General features: G+C 47.2%; 1 long non-coding RNA gene across 1 annotated transcript in view; it reads right to left on the bottom strand.

Moving 5' to 3' along the window:
• Positions 1-6,895: 6,895 nt before the first annotated feature.
• Positions 6,896-13,951, bottom strand: part of LOC125756188 (uncharacterized) — a 31,553-nt gene continuing 24,497 nt past the window's right edge. Inside the window, exon 4 of the long non-coding RNA XR_005183434.2 lies at positions 6,896-8,210. This is a non-coding gene — a long non-coding RNA (uncharacterized LOC125756188). The remainder of the gene's footprint in view (positions 8,211-13,951) is intronic.

The raw sequence follows: 13,951 nt of genomic DNA, 5'->3' as shown, positions 1-13,951 counted from the left end.
TTGGGCTAACTGTGTCCTTACTCCTTTTTAGTGGAAGTTGTACGTGGTGGGACTTACCCCATTTCTGTGGCACACACGCGCTTATGATGATGACAGGTTTCTGATAGGCCGCACAGATTTCCTCCACTTTTCTCGCAGAGCGCTGACTGGGCAGGGCCTCTCCCGAGTTTTTCCTTCCTCCATGAGCGCATGCCATTTGTTGGGCTAACTGTTCCCTTACTGCTTTTTAGTGGAAGTTTTACGTGGTGGGACTTACCCCATTTCTGCGGCACATACGCGCTTATGATGATGACAGGTTTCTGATAGGCCGCACAGATTTCCTCCACTTTTCTCAAAGAGCGCTGACTGGGCAGGGCCTCTCCTGAGTTTTTCCTTCCTCCATGCGCGCACGCCATTTGTTGGGCTAACTGTTCCCTTACTCCTTTTTAGTGGAAGTTGTACGTGGTGGGACTTACCCCATTTCTGTGGCACACACGCGCTTATGATGATGACAGGTTACTGATAGGCCGCACAGATTTCCTCCACACTTTTCTCAAAGAGCGCTGACTGGGCAGGGCCTCTCCTGAGTTTTTCCTTCCTCCATGCGCGCACGCCATTTGTTGGGCTAACTGTTCCCTTACTCCTTTTTAGTGGAAGTTGTACGTGGTGGGACTTACCCCATTTCTGTGGCACACACGCGCTTATGATGATGACAGGTTTCTGATAGGCCGCACAGATTTCCTCCACACTTTTCTCAAAGAGCGCTGACTGGGCAGGGCCTCTCCTGAGTTTTTCCTTCCTCCATGCGCGCACGCCATTTGTTGGGCTAACTGTTCCCTTACTCCTTTTTAGTGGAAGTTGTACGTGGTGGGACTTACCCCATTTCTGTGGCACACACGCGCTTATGATGATGACAGGTTACTGATAGGCCGCACAGATTTCCTCCACACTTTTCTCAAAGAGCGCTGACTGGGCAGGGTCTCTCCTGAGTTTTTCCTTCCTCCATGCGCGCGCGCCATTTGTTGGGCTAACTGTGTCCTTACTCCTTTTTAGTGGAAGTTGTACGTGGTGGGACTTACCCCATTTCTGTGGCACACACGCGCTTATGATGATGACAGGTTTCTGATAGGCCGCACAGATTTCCTCCACTTTTCTCGCAGAGCGCTGACTGGGCAGGGCCTCTCCCGAGTTTTTCCTTCCTCCATGAGCGCATGCCATTTGTTGGGCTAACTGTTCGCTTACTCCTTTTCAGTGGAAGTTGTACGTGGTGGGACTCACCCCATTTCTGTGGCACACACGTGCTTATGATGATGACAGGTTTCTGATAGGCCGCACAGATTTCCTCCACTTTTCTCACAGAGCGCTGACTGGGCAGGGCCTCCTCGAGTTTTTCCTACCTCCATGCGCGCTCGCCATTTGTTGGGCTAACGTTCGCCCATGAACATTTGTGTTGTCGCCACTGTCTTTTGTGCCTTGGCGCTGCCGCAAGACGCGATCGGCCGTTGTGTTCTACTGTGCGTTTCTTTTTTTTTAACAGTGAACACGCTCGCCCTTGAATATCTGTGCTGTCTGCTGTGTCTTTGGGCCCTCGCATTTTTGCAAGACATAATCGTTGCTAAAACTGCTGCTTGGGCGAGTTGGTTCATGATTAACATAGATTTACCAGCGTCGCGGAGCATTTAGGACGGACCATTTAGGAAGGACACACACACACAGCGCTGAACTCACAACTGATTTATTACTTCTGATTTATTACAATTGATTTATTACTATGGCGAGCAAATTGTTAGAGAGATTTTAGAGGCAGCCGAAATTCAGAGGCTGGGTGACAGATGTGTCAGCAGGCCCTCCATTTCCCTCTCAAATAAGGAAGTAAGCTACCTACGGCGCATGCCTTTTCAATAGTTTTTACCCTGTGCTTTACACGTCTTATATTTCATTTCAGTTTCTAACGTTTTAGTTTTTAACGTTTTAGATCCTCTTTATCTTTCTTGTGTGGCTGCCTTGGCTTCTCTGGCTTTAACGTGTTTGCCGGTTGGTTTTAGGATCAATTATACTTTTCACTTTCATATCGGGGGCGTACTTTGTGGCGTAAGAATTTTCGACTGCGCGGTTACCTTTGGCTGATTGTCTTTTCGGCAAGCAGTTGTCACGGTGGTTTTCATCGCTTCTTTTCTTCATGTTATCTTTCTGTTGCTTCGACGCGTGCCTAGAAAAAGGCCCAGCGTTCGAAGTAATAAATCAGTTGTGAGTTCAACATGTGTGTGTGTGTCCTTCCTAAATGCTCCGTCTTTTTTTACGCTGGTAAATCTATCTTAAACATAATCGCTGTTCTGTTGGACTGATTGCTTTTGTTTATTTTTTTAACGCTGAACGCGCTTTCATGTGAATATATGTGTTGTCGCCGTGGGTTCGAGTGTGCGTTGTGTTTTTTTAAATGCGAAGCATTTCTTAGCGAACTTCTGCGACTTTGAGCGTATCTATCTGTCTATCTAGCCGCCTATGACTTTGTGCCCTCCTGGTCGCTTGGCTAATCGGATGTACACCAAAATTGGTATGGCGTAACAAGACTGCATGATAAACATCAATGACAAGTCATAACATGAAAATCATGACACGCATGTCATGTACAGCATGATTTACATCCCCGCTCATGGTGCGCTGGCGGCCGTTTCGCTAGCTTTATATACACCGAAATTGGTATCTTGCGACGTGATTGTGTAATGAACATAAATAACACGAGTTAACATCAAAATTATGACACGCATGTCATGTACAGCATGACTTACGTGCCACGCTCATGGGGCGCTGGCGGCCATTTCGCTAGCTTGATCTACCCCGAAATTGGTATCTTCGGACGTGACTGTGTAATAAACATGAATAACACGAGTTAACATGAAAATCATGACACGCATGTCATGTACAGCATGACTTACGTGCCACGCTAATGGGGCTCTGGCGGCCGTTTCGCTAGCTTGATCGACCCCGAAATTGGTATCTTGGGACGTGACTGTGTGACGAACATAAATACCACGAGCTAACACGAAAATTATGACACGCATGTCATGTACAGCATGACTTACGTGCCACGCTCATGGTGCGCTGGCGGCCGTTTCGCTGGCTTGATATACACCGAAATAGGTATCTTCGGACGCGACTGTTTGACGAACATAAATACCACGAGTTAACACGAAAATTATGACACGCATGTCATGTACAGCATGACTCACGTGCCACGCTCATGGGGCGCTGGCGGCCGTTTCGCTAGCTTGATCTACCCCGAAATTGGTATCTTCGGACGTGACTGTGTGACGAACATAAATACCACGAGTTAACACGAAAATTATGACACGCATGTCATGTACAGCATGACTTACGTGCCACGCTCATGGTGCGCTGGCGGCTGTTTCGCTAGCTTGATATACACCAAAATTGGTATCTTGCGATTTGACTGTGTGACGAACATAAATAACACGAGTTAACATGAAAGTCATGAAACACGTGTCATTTACAGCATGACCTACGTACCGCGCTCATGGTGCGCTGGCGGCCGTTTCGCTAGCTTGATCTACCCCGAAGTTGGTATTGCGCGACGTTACTGTGTGACGAACATAAACAATAGGAGTTAACATGAAAACCATGACACGCATTTTCCTCAATGACATACAAGACGATGTATGCAGCTCGTTGCTGGCTGCTTCGCATTACATCGATTCCCACAATGCGCGGGATCTGCCGGCTTTTATTATTCTTTTTTTTTTCGTGGCTGTTCTTACCAACGCATTTCGCAGCCCTGCAACGCCGGTGTTGTACGGCTATGGCCACGGAAAACAGTGCATGTGAGACGTCGGCGCGCCGCGCGATCGAATACGTTAAAGACAATGACAGTTCATCGCCTGACGTTGACGTGCTTCGGGCGAACATCACTGATGAACAAGATGCCTGCAGCTGGGGAGAAGATTACTTCTTGAAGACGAAGACATCGTGGGTTGTAGACTTCGTGAAGTCATAAGCAAAGTGTGAAAGGTAATACAAAAATGATGTTTTATAACTTCAAGAATAACAGGCGGCATCTTCTGTGGTACGATTTGCGCTTGAACCATTTCTTTATTCTTCCATTTCTCTCACACGGGCACGCCTGACATGGACAGACGGAACAGCGCTGCGCGGATGCAGTACATTGAAGGGCGGGTTGCGCGACTTGCTTACGTTACGGTTGGCTTCGTAATCCTCTGCAAGAAAACGCAAGGAGCATGCAAGTATTTTTTTTTTAATGCGAAGCATTTCTTAGCGAACTTCTGCGAGTTTGAGCGTATCTATCTATCTAGCCGCCTACGACTTTGTGCTCTCCTGGCCGTTTCGTTAATCGGATGCATACCAAAATTGGTATGGAATAACATGACCGTATTAGGAACATAAATGACAGGTCATAACATGAAAATCATGACATGCATGTCATGAACAGCATGATTTACATTTCATGGACTTGGGGCTCTTGCGGCCATTCCGTTAATTTCATATATACCAAAACTGGTATGACGTGACAAGAGTTCATGGCGAACATAACGACAGGTCCTAACGTGCAAATCATGGCACGCATGTCATGTGCGGCATGATTTACATGACATGGTCTCGGGGCGCTCGCGGCTGTTTAAATGAATGGATCTATACGAAAACTGGTATGACGAGACATTTCGACATGACGAACATAACTGACATGTGGGAACATGAAAATCATGACACGCGTGTCATGCACGTCATGATTTACATGTCACGCTCATGACGCACTCGCGGCTGTTTGGCTAGGTTGATATACCCCAAAATTCGTATTGCGCGATGTGACTGTATGAAGAACATGAATAACAGGTGGTAACATGAAAACCATGACATGCATGTCATGTACGTCATGATTTACATGGCACGCTCATGGTGCATTCGCGGCCGTTTCGCTAGATTGATATGCACCGAAATTGGTATTGCGCGATGTGACGGTATCAAGAACATGAATAACAGGTGGTAACATGAAAACAATGACATGCATGTCATGATCTACATGTCACGCTCATGGTGCATTCGCGGACGTTTCACTAGCTTGATATACGGCAAAATTGGTATTGCGCGACGCGCCTGTATGACGAACGTAGAGGTGGTAACATGAAAATCGTGACCAGCAAGTCATGTGCGACATGATTTACATGCCGCGCTCATGATGCGCTCGCGGCCATTTCGCTCGCTTGATATACACCAAAATTGGTATTGCGCAACGTGACTGTATCACAAACATATATGACAGGTGGTAACTTGAAAATTATGATATGCATATCATTTACGGCATGATTTACATGCCACGCTCATTCTCCGATCGCGGCCGTTTCGCTAGCTTGATATACACCAAAATTGGCATTGCGTGACGCGAATGTATGACGAACATAAATGACAGGTGGTAACATGAAAACCATGATATGCATGTCATGTATGGCATGATTTACATGCCACGCTCATGGTGGACTCGCGGCCATTTCGCTCGTTTGATATACACCAAAATTGGTATTGTGCGATGTGACTGTATGACGAACCTAAATGATAGGTCGTAACATGCGAATTATGTTATGCATGTCATGTACGTTATGATATACATGACACTGTTATGGTGGCGCTACCGGCCATTTAGATAACTGGATATATACCAAATTTGGTATGGCATGACAGGAGTGCGTGATGAACATAATTAATGACCGGTCATGCAGTGTATATACCAGAATATACGTTTCATTGGCAAGGTATATACCACATTGTGCATGGCAAACGTGCGATATATGGTGAACTAGATGCCATGGCATGAATGATTTCATTTGGCTCAAAAATAAACAGAGCGATGTATGCAGCTCTTTGCTGGCTGCTTCGCATTACATCGATTCTCACAGTGCGTGGGATCTGCCGGATTTTTTTTTTTTTTTGTTCTTGTTCATCCCACTGTTGCAAAAGTGGGGCATTTGCACACTTCGAGCGTAGGAGTTCCCTGCGTGGCACCCATTGGAAAGTCGCCGATTTCGTTGCTGCAGCGCTTGGTCAAGTGGCGTACACGATTCGGCCATTCGAACATATATGGACGTGGCATATTCTGTAATTTGCAGTTCGATCGAATCTCGCGAGTCAGCAAGACAAGCGCAGCAATTTCCGACAATGAAACTATCCTTGAAATGCGACTACGCAAGCGGAAACTATCACTGAGCCGCGACAGCGTGAGCGAAGCGGGCGGCGAAAACTGAAAAATTTCAACCTTTCGCGCCGTTTTCCAAGGCAACGCAAAAAAAAAAAAAAAAAAATGGCGAAGCTCGCACTAAACCGCGCAAGGCTTGAAACAGCAACTGGACGATTCTGAAGACTAATATGGTTGCTTCTAGGCCATAGCAAGGTGATGCAGATTTTGATTAGGTTGCTTCTAGGTTGTTGCTACGCTTTAGCTAGACTGCTTCCACGTTGATTCTCAACGCAGAGAGGTTAGCGTTAAACCATAGACAGTGAAAGACACAACACGGTTGTCCAAACTCCAAGAGACAGAAACTCGCGCTGAACGCAAGCGTTCGCACTTCTCATAGATCTACGGGCGCATCGTCGTTGGCGCAGGCCTTCCATCGCTTCGGTGTCTTCTCGCAGCCGCCGTTGCTTTTCCCGTTCTCTACTACTTCCTCGTTGTAAGTACTCGGGGTCTTCGGCTCGCCGCCGTCGCATCGCGGCAATTTCTTGGGCTAACGACTACCTTCTTCATTTTTAGTGTACCGGTGGCGAGTAGCGGTACTTACCCAATTTCTGCTCCACATAACCGTTTGCGATGATGACAGTTCTGATTGGCCGCACAGTGGCGTACACTCATTTAGATGATGATAGCTTTCTGCGATCGACTCACGAGGAAGGATTTGCTCAACAGCTTCGCTGTTAGGTTCTTTATTTCATGACTCAAATAGTAACCCACAAGCAGTATTCAAGTGCGTTTCGTAATGCACGGAACGTTATTTTTCCTTATAAGTAGCCTGAGTACTAGTGAGTACTGTATTCGGGACTCTTGACGTCATCGGGCTCATTCCAAAATGTCCCACTTGTGGCGCATATTGTGCGCTATACTTACATAAATTTCTCGTCTATTAGAGCACTGCTGCTAACACTGACGTTTTAGACGTTCTCAAATATTGGCCTTTCATTCTTACATAAAATGTTATTAATTTGTATTTAGGGTCCCTTGAAACCAAACTTTCACAGTGACTTTTACTGAACAAACTCTGCTCTCTCGGCCACACCTCTTAAGAAAAGCCCATAGGCCCGTCACATTCATGGCTTCTCATTTTTATGATGGCGGGAAATGTGGTCTATGAGGAGGCGTTTTCGTGGAAAGGATGCATTGCAGTGGGCACAGAAGGGACGCTCTCCCGTGTGAGTGCGGAGGTGTCTCTCGAGGCCCTTTTTCTGCTTAAAGGATGCATCGCAATGGACACAGGAGAAGGGACGTTCTTCTGTGTGAGTCAGTATATGTGTCACGAGGCTCCATTTGCGCGAAAAGGATGCACCGCAGTGAACACAGGAGAAGGGACGCTCTCCTGTGTGAGAGCGCATGTGCTCAACGAGGTAGCATTTAGTCACAAACGATGCATTGCATTGGACACAGGAAAAGCATCCCTCTCCTGTGTGCATGCGGACGTGTTTCAAGAGGTTCTTTTTCTGCGTAAAGGATGCATTGCAGTGGACACAGGAGAATAGGGGTTGTGCTGTGTGAATGCGCATGTGCGGCACGAGGTCGGCTTGCATCACAAACGATGCATTGCAGTGGGCACAGGTAATGGGACGCTCTCCCGTGTGCCTGCGGATGTGCCTCACGAGGTGGTATTTCTGCACAAAGGTTGCACTGCAGTGCACACAGGAAAAGGGGCGCTCTCCTGTGTGCGTGCGGATGTGTCTCACGAGGTGAGATTTTGTCGTAAAGCATGCACTGCAGTGGACACAGGAAAAGGGGCGCTCTCCTGTGTGAGAGCGTATGTGAGTCACCAGCTTCGACTCCGCAGTGAATGCAGCTGGGCACATGTGACACTGAAAGGGGAGCTCGCCCATATGTTTCTGAAGGTGTCTGTTCATCGTTGACTTGTCCAGGGTCACATAGGTGCACTGCTGGCAGGAATGGAGTCGACCTCGAACAGACGCCAAAGAATAAGACTGCTCCGGGGACGCAAAGGACAAGGAACCTGCAAATCCACCGAGAGCACACAAAGGTGATGCAAATTATATGTCATACTCTATATGGAACTATGCTGTTCCAGCAGGCAACAGTATAGTACACAATGGTTGCTCATCATGTAAGTGCAGTAGATGATCACCTTGTCTCAATCAAACGAAAGCAACTGTTATGCAACAGTACACCGACCCAGTACATTGGCATCAAAATATCTTGGAGCACATAAGTGCTATGCTTTATACATGCGAACACCAGGTGCCAAAAAAAAGTTGATTTAAATGTCATTCCGATGCTATATCTAAAGAGGCAAAGTTGTTTGAATACGCGCCAATAAACACATTGAAGTATGGACTTTTGTTTGCATAGAAATATCCACAAAACACTGCACAGCAAAAGGACCATTTCATATTCTCACGCATGAAGCATATGAAATAAAGTATGGGTGAAAGACTTATATATCAACCAAACTGGAAAAAAATGAATACTGAAAAAAATTGCAAGGATTACAATGGCACCACGCTTTTTGGTGTTGAGGACTACAAGTCGATCAATGTCCATTAGATATGGCGCTGTTTCTTTATTTAACGCCACAGTTTACACATTTCCCACTAATGTCTGTATCCTAGCTGCTTCAATGAAAGCGTAGTGATACCACGGAATGCAACGTCACTTACTCGCCAGATGATGCTTGAGTCACTTACACACCCCCTTACGGATCATTATTTACATCTTGCAATGTCAAATCAAAGGGCTATTGCAGAACATTGCGTCAGCTTATCTGCAAAACTGTTTCCTCAGCACAGACAATATGTAAAAAAAAACATGGTTGATCCCTCCGTCATAGGAATCGAAATAACACGAAAGTAAAGCGTGCCCTTACAGAAGTAACTGAATGTTCATTGTACATTGACATAAGAGAGTTTGCACAATGTATATTGATGTCTTGCAGCTATGGCACCGTTTAACGTGTATGCACCCACTTTGATGATTGGTGGCACATCTCCATCCCGACGACTAACGTCTATGTTAAATTATTAAACAAACCCTTGTGGTAGCTGTAGTAGTTAACGGTGAAAGCGTAATCAGAGAACGAGGTGTGACAGCCAGAAGAGCGTCGCATATTGGACGCAGAACTTGGTCGCCATGCCGCGGCATGTTAAAATGTGATTGAACACCACGGCCGGACTAGAGGGAAACGCAAAGTGCGTCGTGCCGCCCCGGTAGCCCGGCCGCGATTTTTCTCGGGGCGAGCGCGTGATCGGGGAACGAGGTGTTACAGCCAGGTGAGGCAGGCGCGCGTCGCAGAGCTATTTGTGGTTTGGATTAGCGTGATGCTATGAGCGAGGCCGACGCTTATACGACGCTTGGGCTAAGATCGCCACCTCGCGGTGCGTTAAGGCATTGACAAAATTGAACTTCTATTGAAGACGCGCCGAATGGGACGGACGTGTAACGCGTTGCAGGTGCTAATCGCGGAGGCCACAGTAATCACGAGTTACTTTACCGCTCCCAGAGGACAACACCACCCCGCAGACCGGGAGAGTGGTAGATATAAAAAAGGCGCGTTTGTAAAGCCCCCTAGAGCCCGTGACCGTGGCGCAGTGGATAACGTGCCCGGCATCTGTTGTTGCGGACCGAGCGGTCATGGGTTCGATGCCCCTTTGACGGAACTTTTAAAGACGATAGTCTTTCTTGGGGAACTTAAACGCAGAAGTTTTGGTCTGTCTTTCTGTCTTTCTGTTTGTCGGCACGTCACCCGATTCAGCCAACCGGCCAAAGTTGAACCACTTGCTTACCGCCCACACATCTTGAACTGGTACGGCTGTTCATACTTGTGAACGTTGTCGATCAAAAAGTAAATATTACGCATATCTGAGGCGTAACATCATTAGGTAAGTATTAGGTGGTGTGTTCCTTTAATATAAAATACATAGATACGCAATTTTAAAGACCTTGATGGTATGCGTTTAACGTTGAGACAGTAACGCGTTCATTAAAAGATTGCCACAGCTGAAGCGATCAGCGGTCCAAGCCGAGCAAGCGCGAGCGCCAACAACAACCGTCTTCGTCTTCTGCTTTCGCAGGCGTTCTTGTCTGCGCCCTACCATGTTACAAATCACTCCCCCGCGGAAAAGGAGCCATCCTGGCGACCTAAGGAACAGGTACAACTGGTGGATGCTGGGGATGCTTGACGTAGGACGCGGTTGGGGCCTTCGTATACTTAGACAGTAGCTTTGTGGAAAGGCCAGGAGCGGAGGAGGGAACGCGAAGCCACACCAACGTTCCAGGCGAATACGACTGAGGAGGCAGGTTTTCGTCGTGACGGTCCTTCTGGCCCTACTCGCCCTACCATGTTACAACCCTAGTTTCTTAAGGTGCGCTGAAAATGCGACTGCGCTGAAACGTGTCTTCCTCCGTGCCCTCTGCACAAGCTCATGTTGTGTTTCGGTTTCGGTTCAGTATCGCATTGTACGAACGACAGGGGGCGCCGCTCTGGCATTCCTGTTTTACCCAGGCGACGTGTAAATAAGAGAGTTTGTGGAGAGTACTCGTTGAATGCGGACGTTTCTCCTCCTTCGGCGCATCGCGCCAAACAGCGTGTTCGGGCTGGCCGGCGTCCCCACCGGTCAAGTTGGTCACCGCCGGTCTTCGCATGCCGCTGCGCCGGGACTACCAGCCCGCAACACAGCACTCATGTTTCCCAACGTATTGCCAGATGGCGTCCATATCTCACGCAGCGCCTCTTCTATCGTCTTTAGACGACATTTGCAGCGAAGCACGCAGATACGCGGCCAATTTTTTTTTCTTTGCCATCTGATCGTGTAAATTTTTTCGACGTCATTTCCGTGACGGAAATACGTCACTGAAATCTCGGTGAACCCCGGTATAAAACACTTTCGTGTTAAAATAGAACCATGTATTATTAATTACGTAGTCTGAATGAGCAATTTGCGAGACAAGCGTAATTTCTTCGCGCTGATGATTGAGACTTGCATATTGTAGTGATATGCATTATTTTATTCCCTGTTCAATAGACTAGAAGTGCAAAAAGTGAACAGTCAGTTCCATACGTTTCAATATAGCCAATGCAATGCAGCAGTCTAGAAATGGTCATATCATCATCACAATCCCAAGTTTATAATGGATTAGGCTGCAAAATAAGCGTAAAATGGTAAATGATTTCCAAGAACAGCCTGTTGCAATGTCGTTTTGGCAATATTCAAAGCATGCAACATTTTGGTTGATAATTAGGGCGAATATAAACACGTGCAACAGCTCACATACCACTGATAAAGCGAGCACAAACAACACAGTACACCCGCAGATACTTTTACCCTTGACACCAATCCGGCTTGAACGTTAAAAATTCCTTAATCAATTACATTTTCTTAGCATTGTAATTCAGTGATTACATTTGTTTTACTTATTTCACACAACTGGCTATCTGTTTCAAAAGACAGGAGCAATATCACTGCTTTTTCGCTCACAACCAATGACGCCGACAGCGGAATTTCTGCGAAACGAGCTCTTTAACACTATCGCATTAATATCCAGCGAAGGGACGTCCGCAGACACTACGAGGTTTACTGCGTTCTTTAGAAAAATAAATCCGGAAGTATACTGGGGAGCAGTGCTGCCAGTAATGCGTTACAAATACGCCGTTACCGGTAACGCTTCACTTTTTTTCGGTAATTTAGTAACGTACTAGTTACCATTTCTTGACTATAACGGGTAACGTACTTACGCTAACATTTTTGGTAACGTGAGCTATCACTTTACTCGCTACTTTTTATTCGAATTATCCAGGAAGTCTTACACAAAACTCCTTCGTCTCGTAGGCGCCGCATTCCCAGAGCTATCCTTATGACGCAGCCGCGGACTGCTGTCGGCCTGCCAGCTGTTGACAATACGAGCGGACGTGTTAACTAAAAAGCGAGGCATGCTGTCCGACGACAGCTTAGAAGTAGAGCCGTTGCTTCAATTCTACAAGTTGTAGTTGCCAGCAAGTTGTCCCTGCAATACTATACACAGCTTACACCTATGTCACTTGATGTCACTGTTCGGAGTGAGTCGGCCATATTGGCGAACAGCGGTTACACCTTGTTCAGCGCTGCCTTGTAGCATCTGCGAGCTTCTTCCTCCACTATAAAAACGGCAGGAAGTGGAAGATGGAAGCTTGCGATGAAAAAATCCGTAAACAGGGGGTGGGTGCTCGAGGCGACGTTTCGACAAGTGGACTTGTCTTCTTGTTCCAGCCTTGAAGAAGACAAGTCCACTTGTCGAAACGTCGGCTCCAGCACCCACGCCCTGTTTACGGATTTTTTCCTCCACTATGGTTATATGCGCAGTTGTATGCAGCTCTAATCGCATCGACAGCTGCGGAAGAAAGAAGCAGCCCACTAGTATGCGCTTCTTTCAAATACCAAAGATTATTAAGGCCAATGCGAGCGTGCTAATAAAATGCTCAGCGCATCGGAGGACCTGGCTGGCGCGCATAAGGTGTGCGAATTTCGACGAAGGAAACCCCAACGTTCGTGTGTGCGGAGCACACTTCGTAGCATGCAAGCGAAGAAGATAGGAGATATGAAGACACTAATTAACGCGGATGCTCTTGTGTTCCTAGGGGAGCCGTCGGCATTCGACGAGACGAACCCAGGCTGGGCGCCGCCGATCTCTAGGACTCGGCTACAGCTGCAAGCATGCAGGCTCAGCGCGACATGGCGCGCGGAAAAGCGGCGTCACGAAAAGCGGCAAGCGGAGGCCGAACGGCGCCGAGCACAGGCGGATGCATGTTCACGAAGCCGAATGCACTGCGTTCACACACGTACTACCTCCCTCTACGTTTATGACAAAACGGACAGCAAAGGGGACGCGCGATCGAAAAACTCGCTGCCGCGTGAGCACCGCCCTGCATTCAGACGAGAACTAAGCGCAAACATCAGCATTTGTTGATTTAGCAGCGTTCGTGCATCGCTGTTTGATAACTAGGCGCTGGCGAATGGGTGACGCGAAGTTACTAGCCATCACATGCAACTCTACAGTAAACATTACGTTAAAGTTTTCTAGTTAAATCAGTAATTCAGCTAAAATCGTAGGTTCGGTTATAGGTTTTATGCGAAACATAAATATGAGGTTTATAAAATTATTATTCTGGTTCTTGCAGCAAGGGCGCACTGATTCCAATTTCTGACCCTGGAGTAACGGCAAAAGTAACGTGCGTTACTTTTTTCGGTAACGGTAACGCGTTACCTTTTTTGTAGGTAACGTACAGGCGGTAACGCGTTCCTTTTTCGTTAGCGTAACGAGTAACGTTTTTAGTTACATTTCTTTCGGTAATGCATACAACACTTCTGGGGAGCTGGCGTTTGAGCAGCGGTTGGAAATATGTGAACAGATTAACGAAACAACTTCAAGCAAAGCGTAGGGTATCATGAGATCCCTTCTGGGCCAGCGCAAAATATCTGATGGCGCAGCACGTGTTGTACTGAAGGAAGGCATCACCAGTGCAGAACTCTCAGAAAAACTAAGACATCTTTTTTACGCAGACAAATGTTGCCACGCAGAGAACCTATGCGAGGGATGATGCCCGAGCGGGAGACGACGCTTTAAAGCAACCTTTCACGGTCACCGAAATGGAAGAGAACGAACACACGTGGTGCGCCAGGCGCTGACGGAATACCAGGCGCTACGGTAGCGACATGGTGTAGCGTCGACGGTAGCGAGGACTTGCCGCCAGGAAACGTGGCAAGC

Source organism: Rhipicephalus sanguineus, chromosome 4 (assembly GCF_013339695.2).
Source record: "Rhipicephalus sanguineus isolate Rsan-2018 chromosome 4, BIME_Rsan_1.4, whole genome shotgun sequence".
Taxonomy (NCBI): Eukaryota; Metazoa; Arthropoda; class Arachnida; order Ixodida; family Ixodidae; genus Rhipicephalus; species Rhipicephalus sanguineus.
Note: the sequence above shows the minus strand (reverse complement) of the source record. Positions and strands in the feature narration are given on the sequence as shown.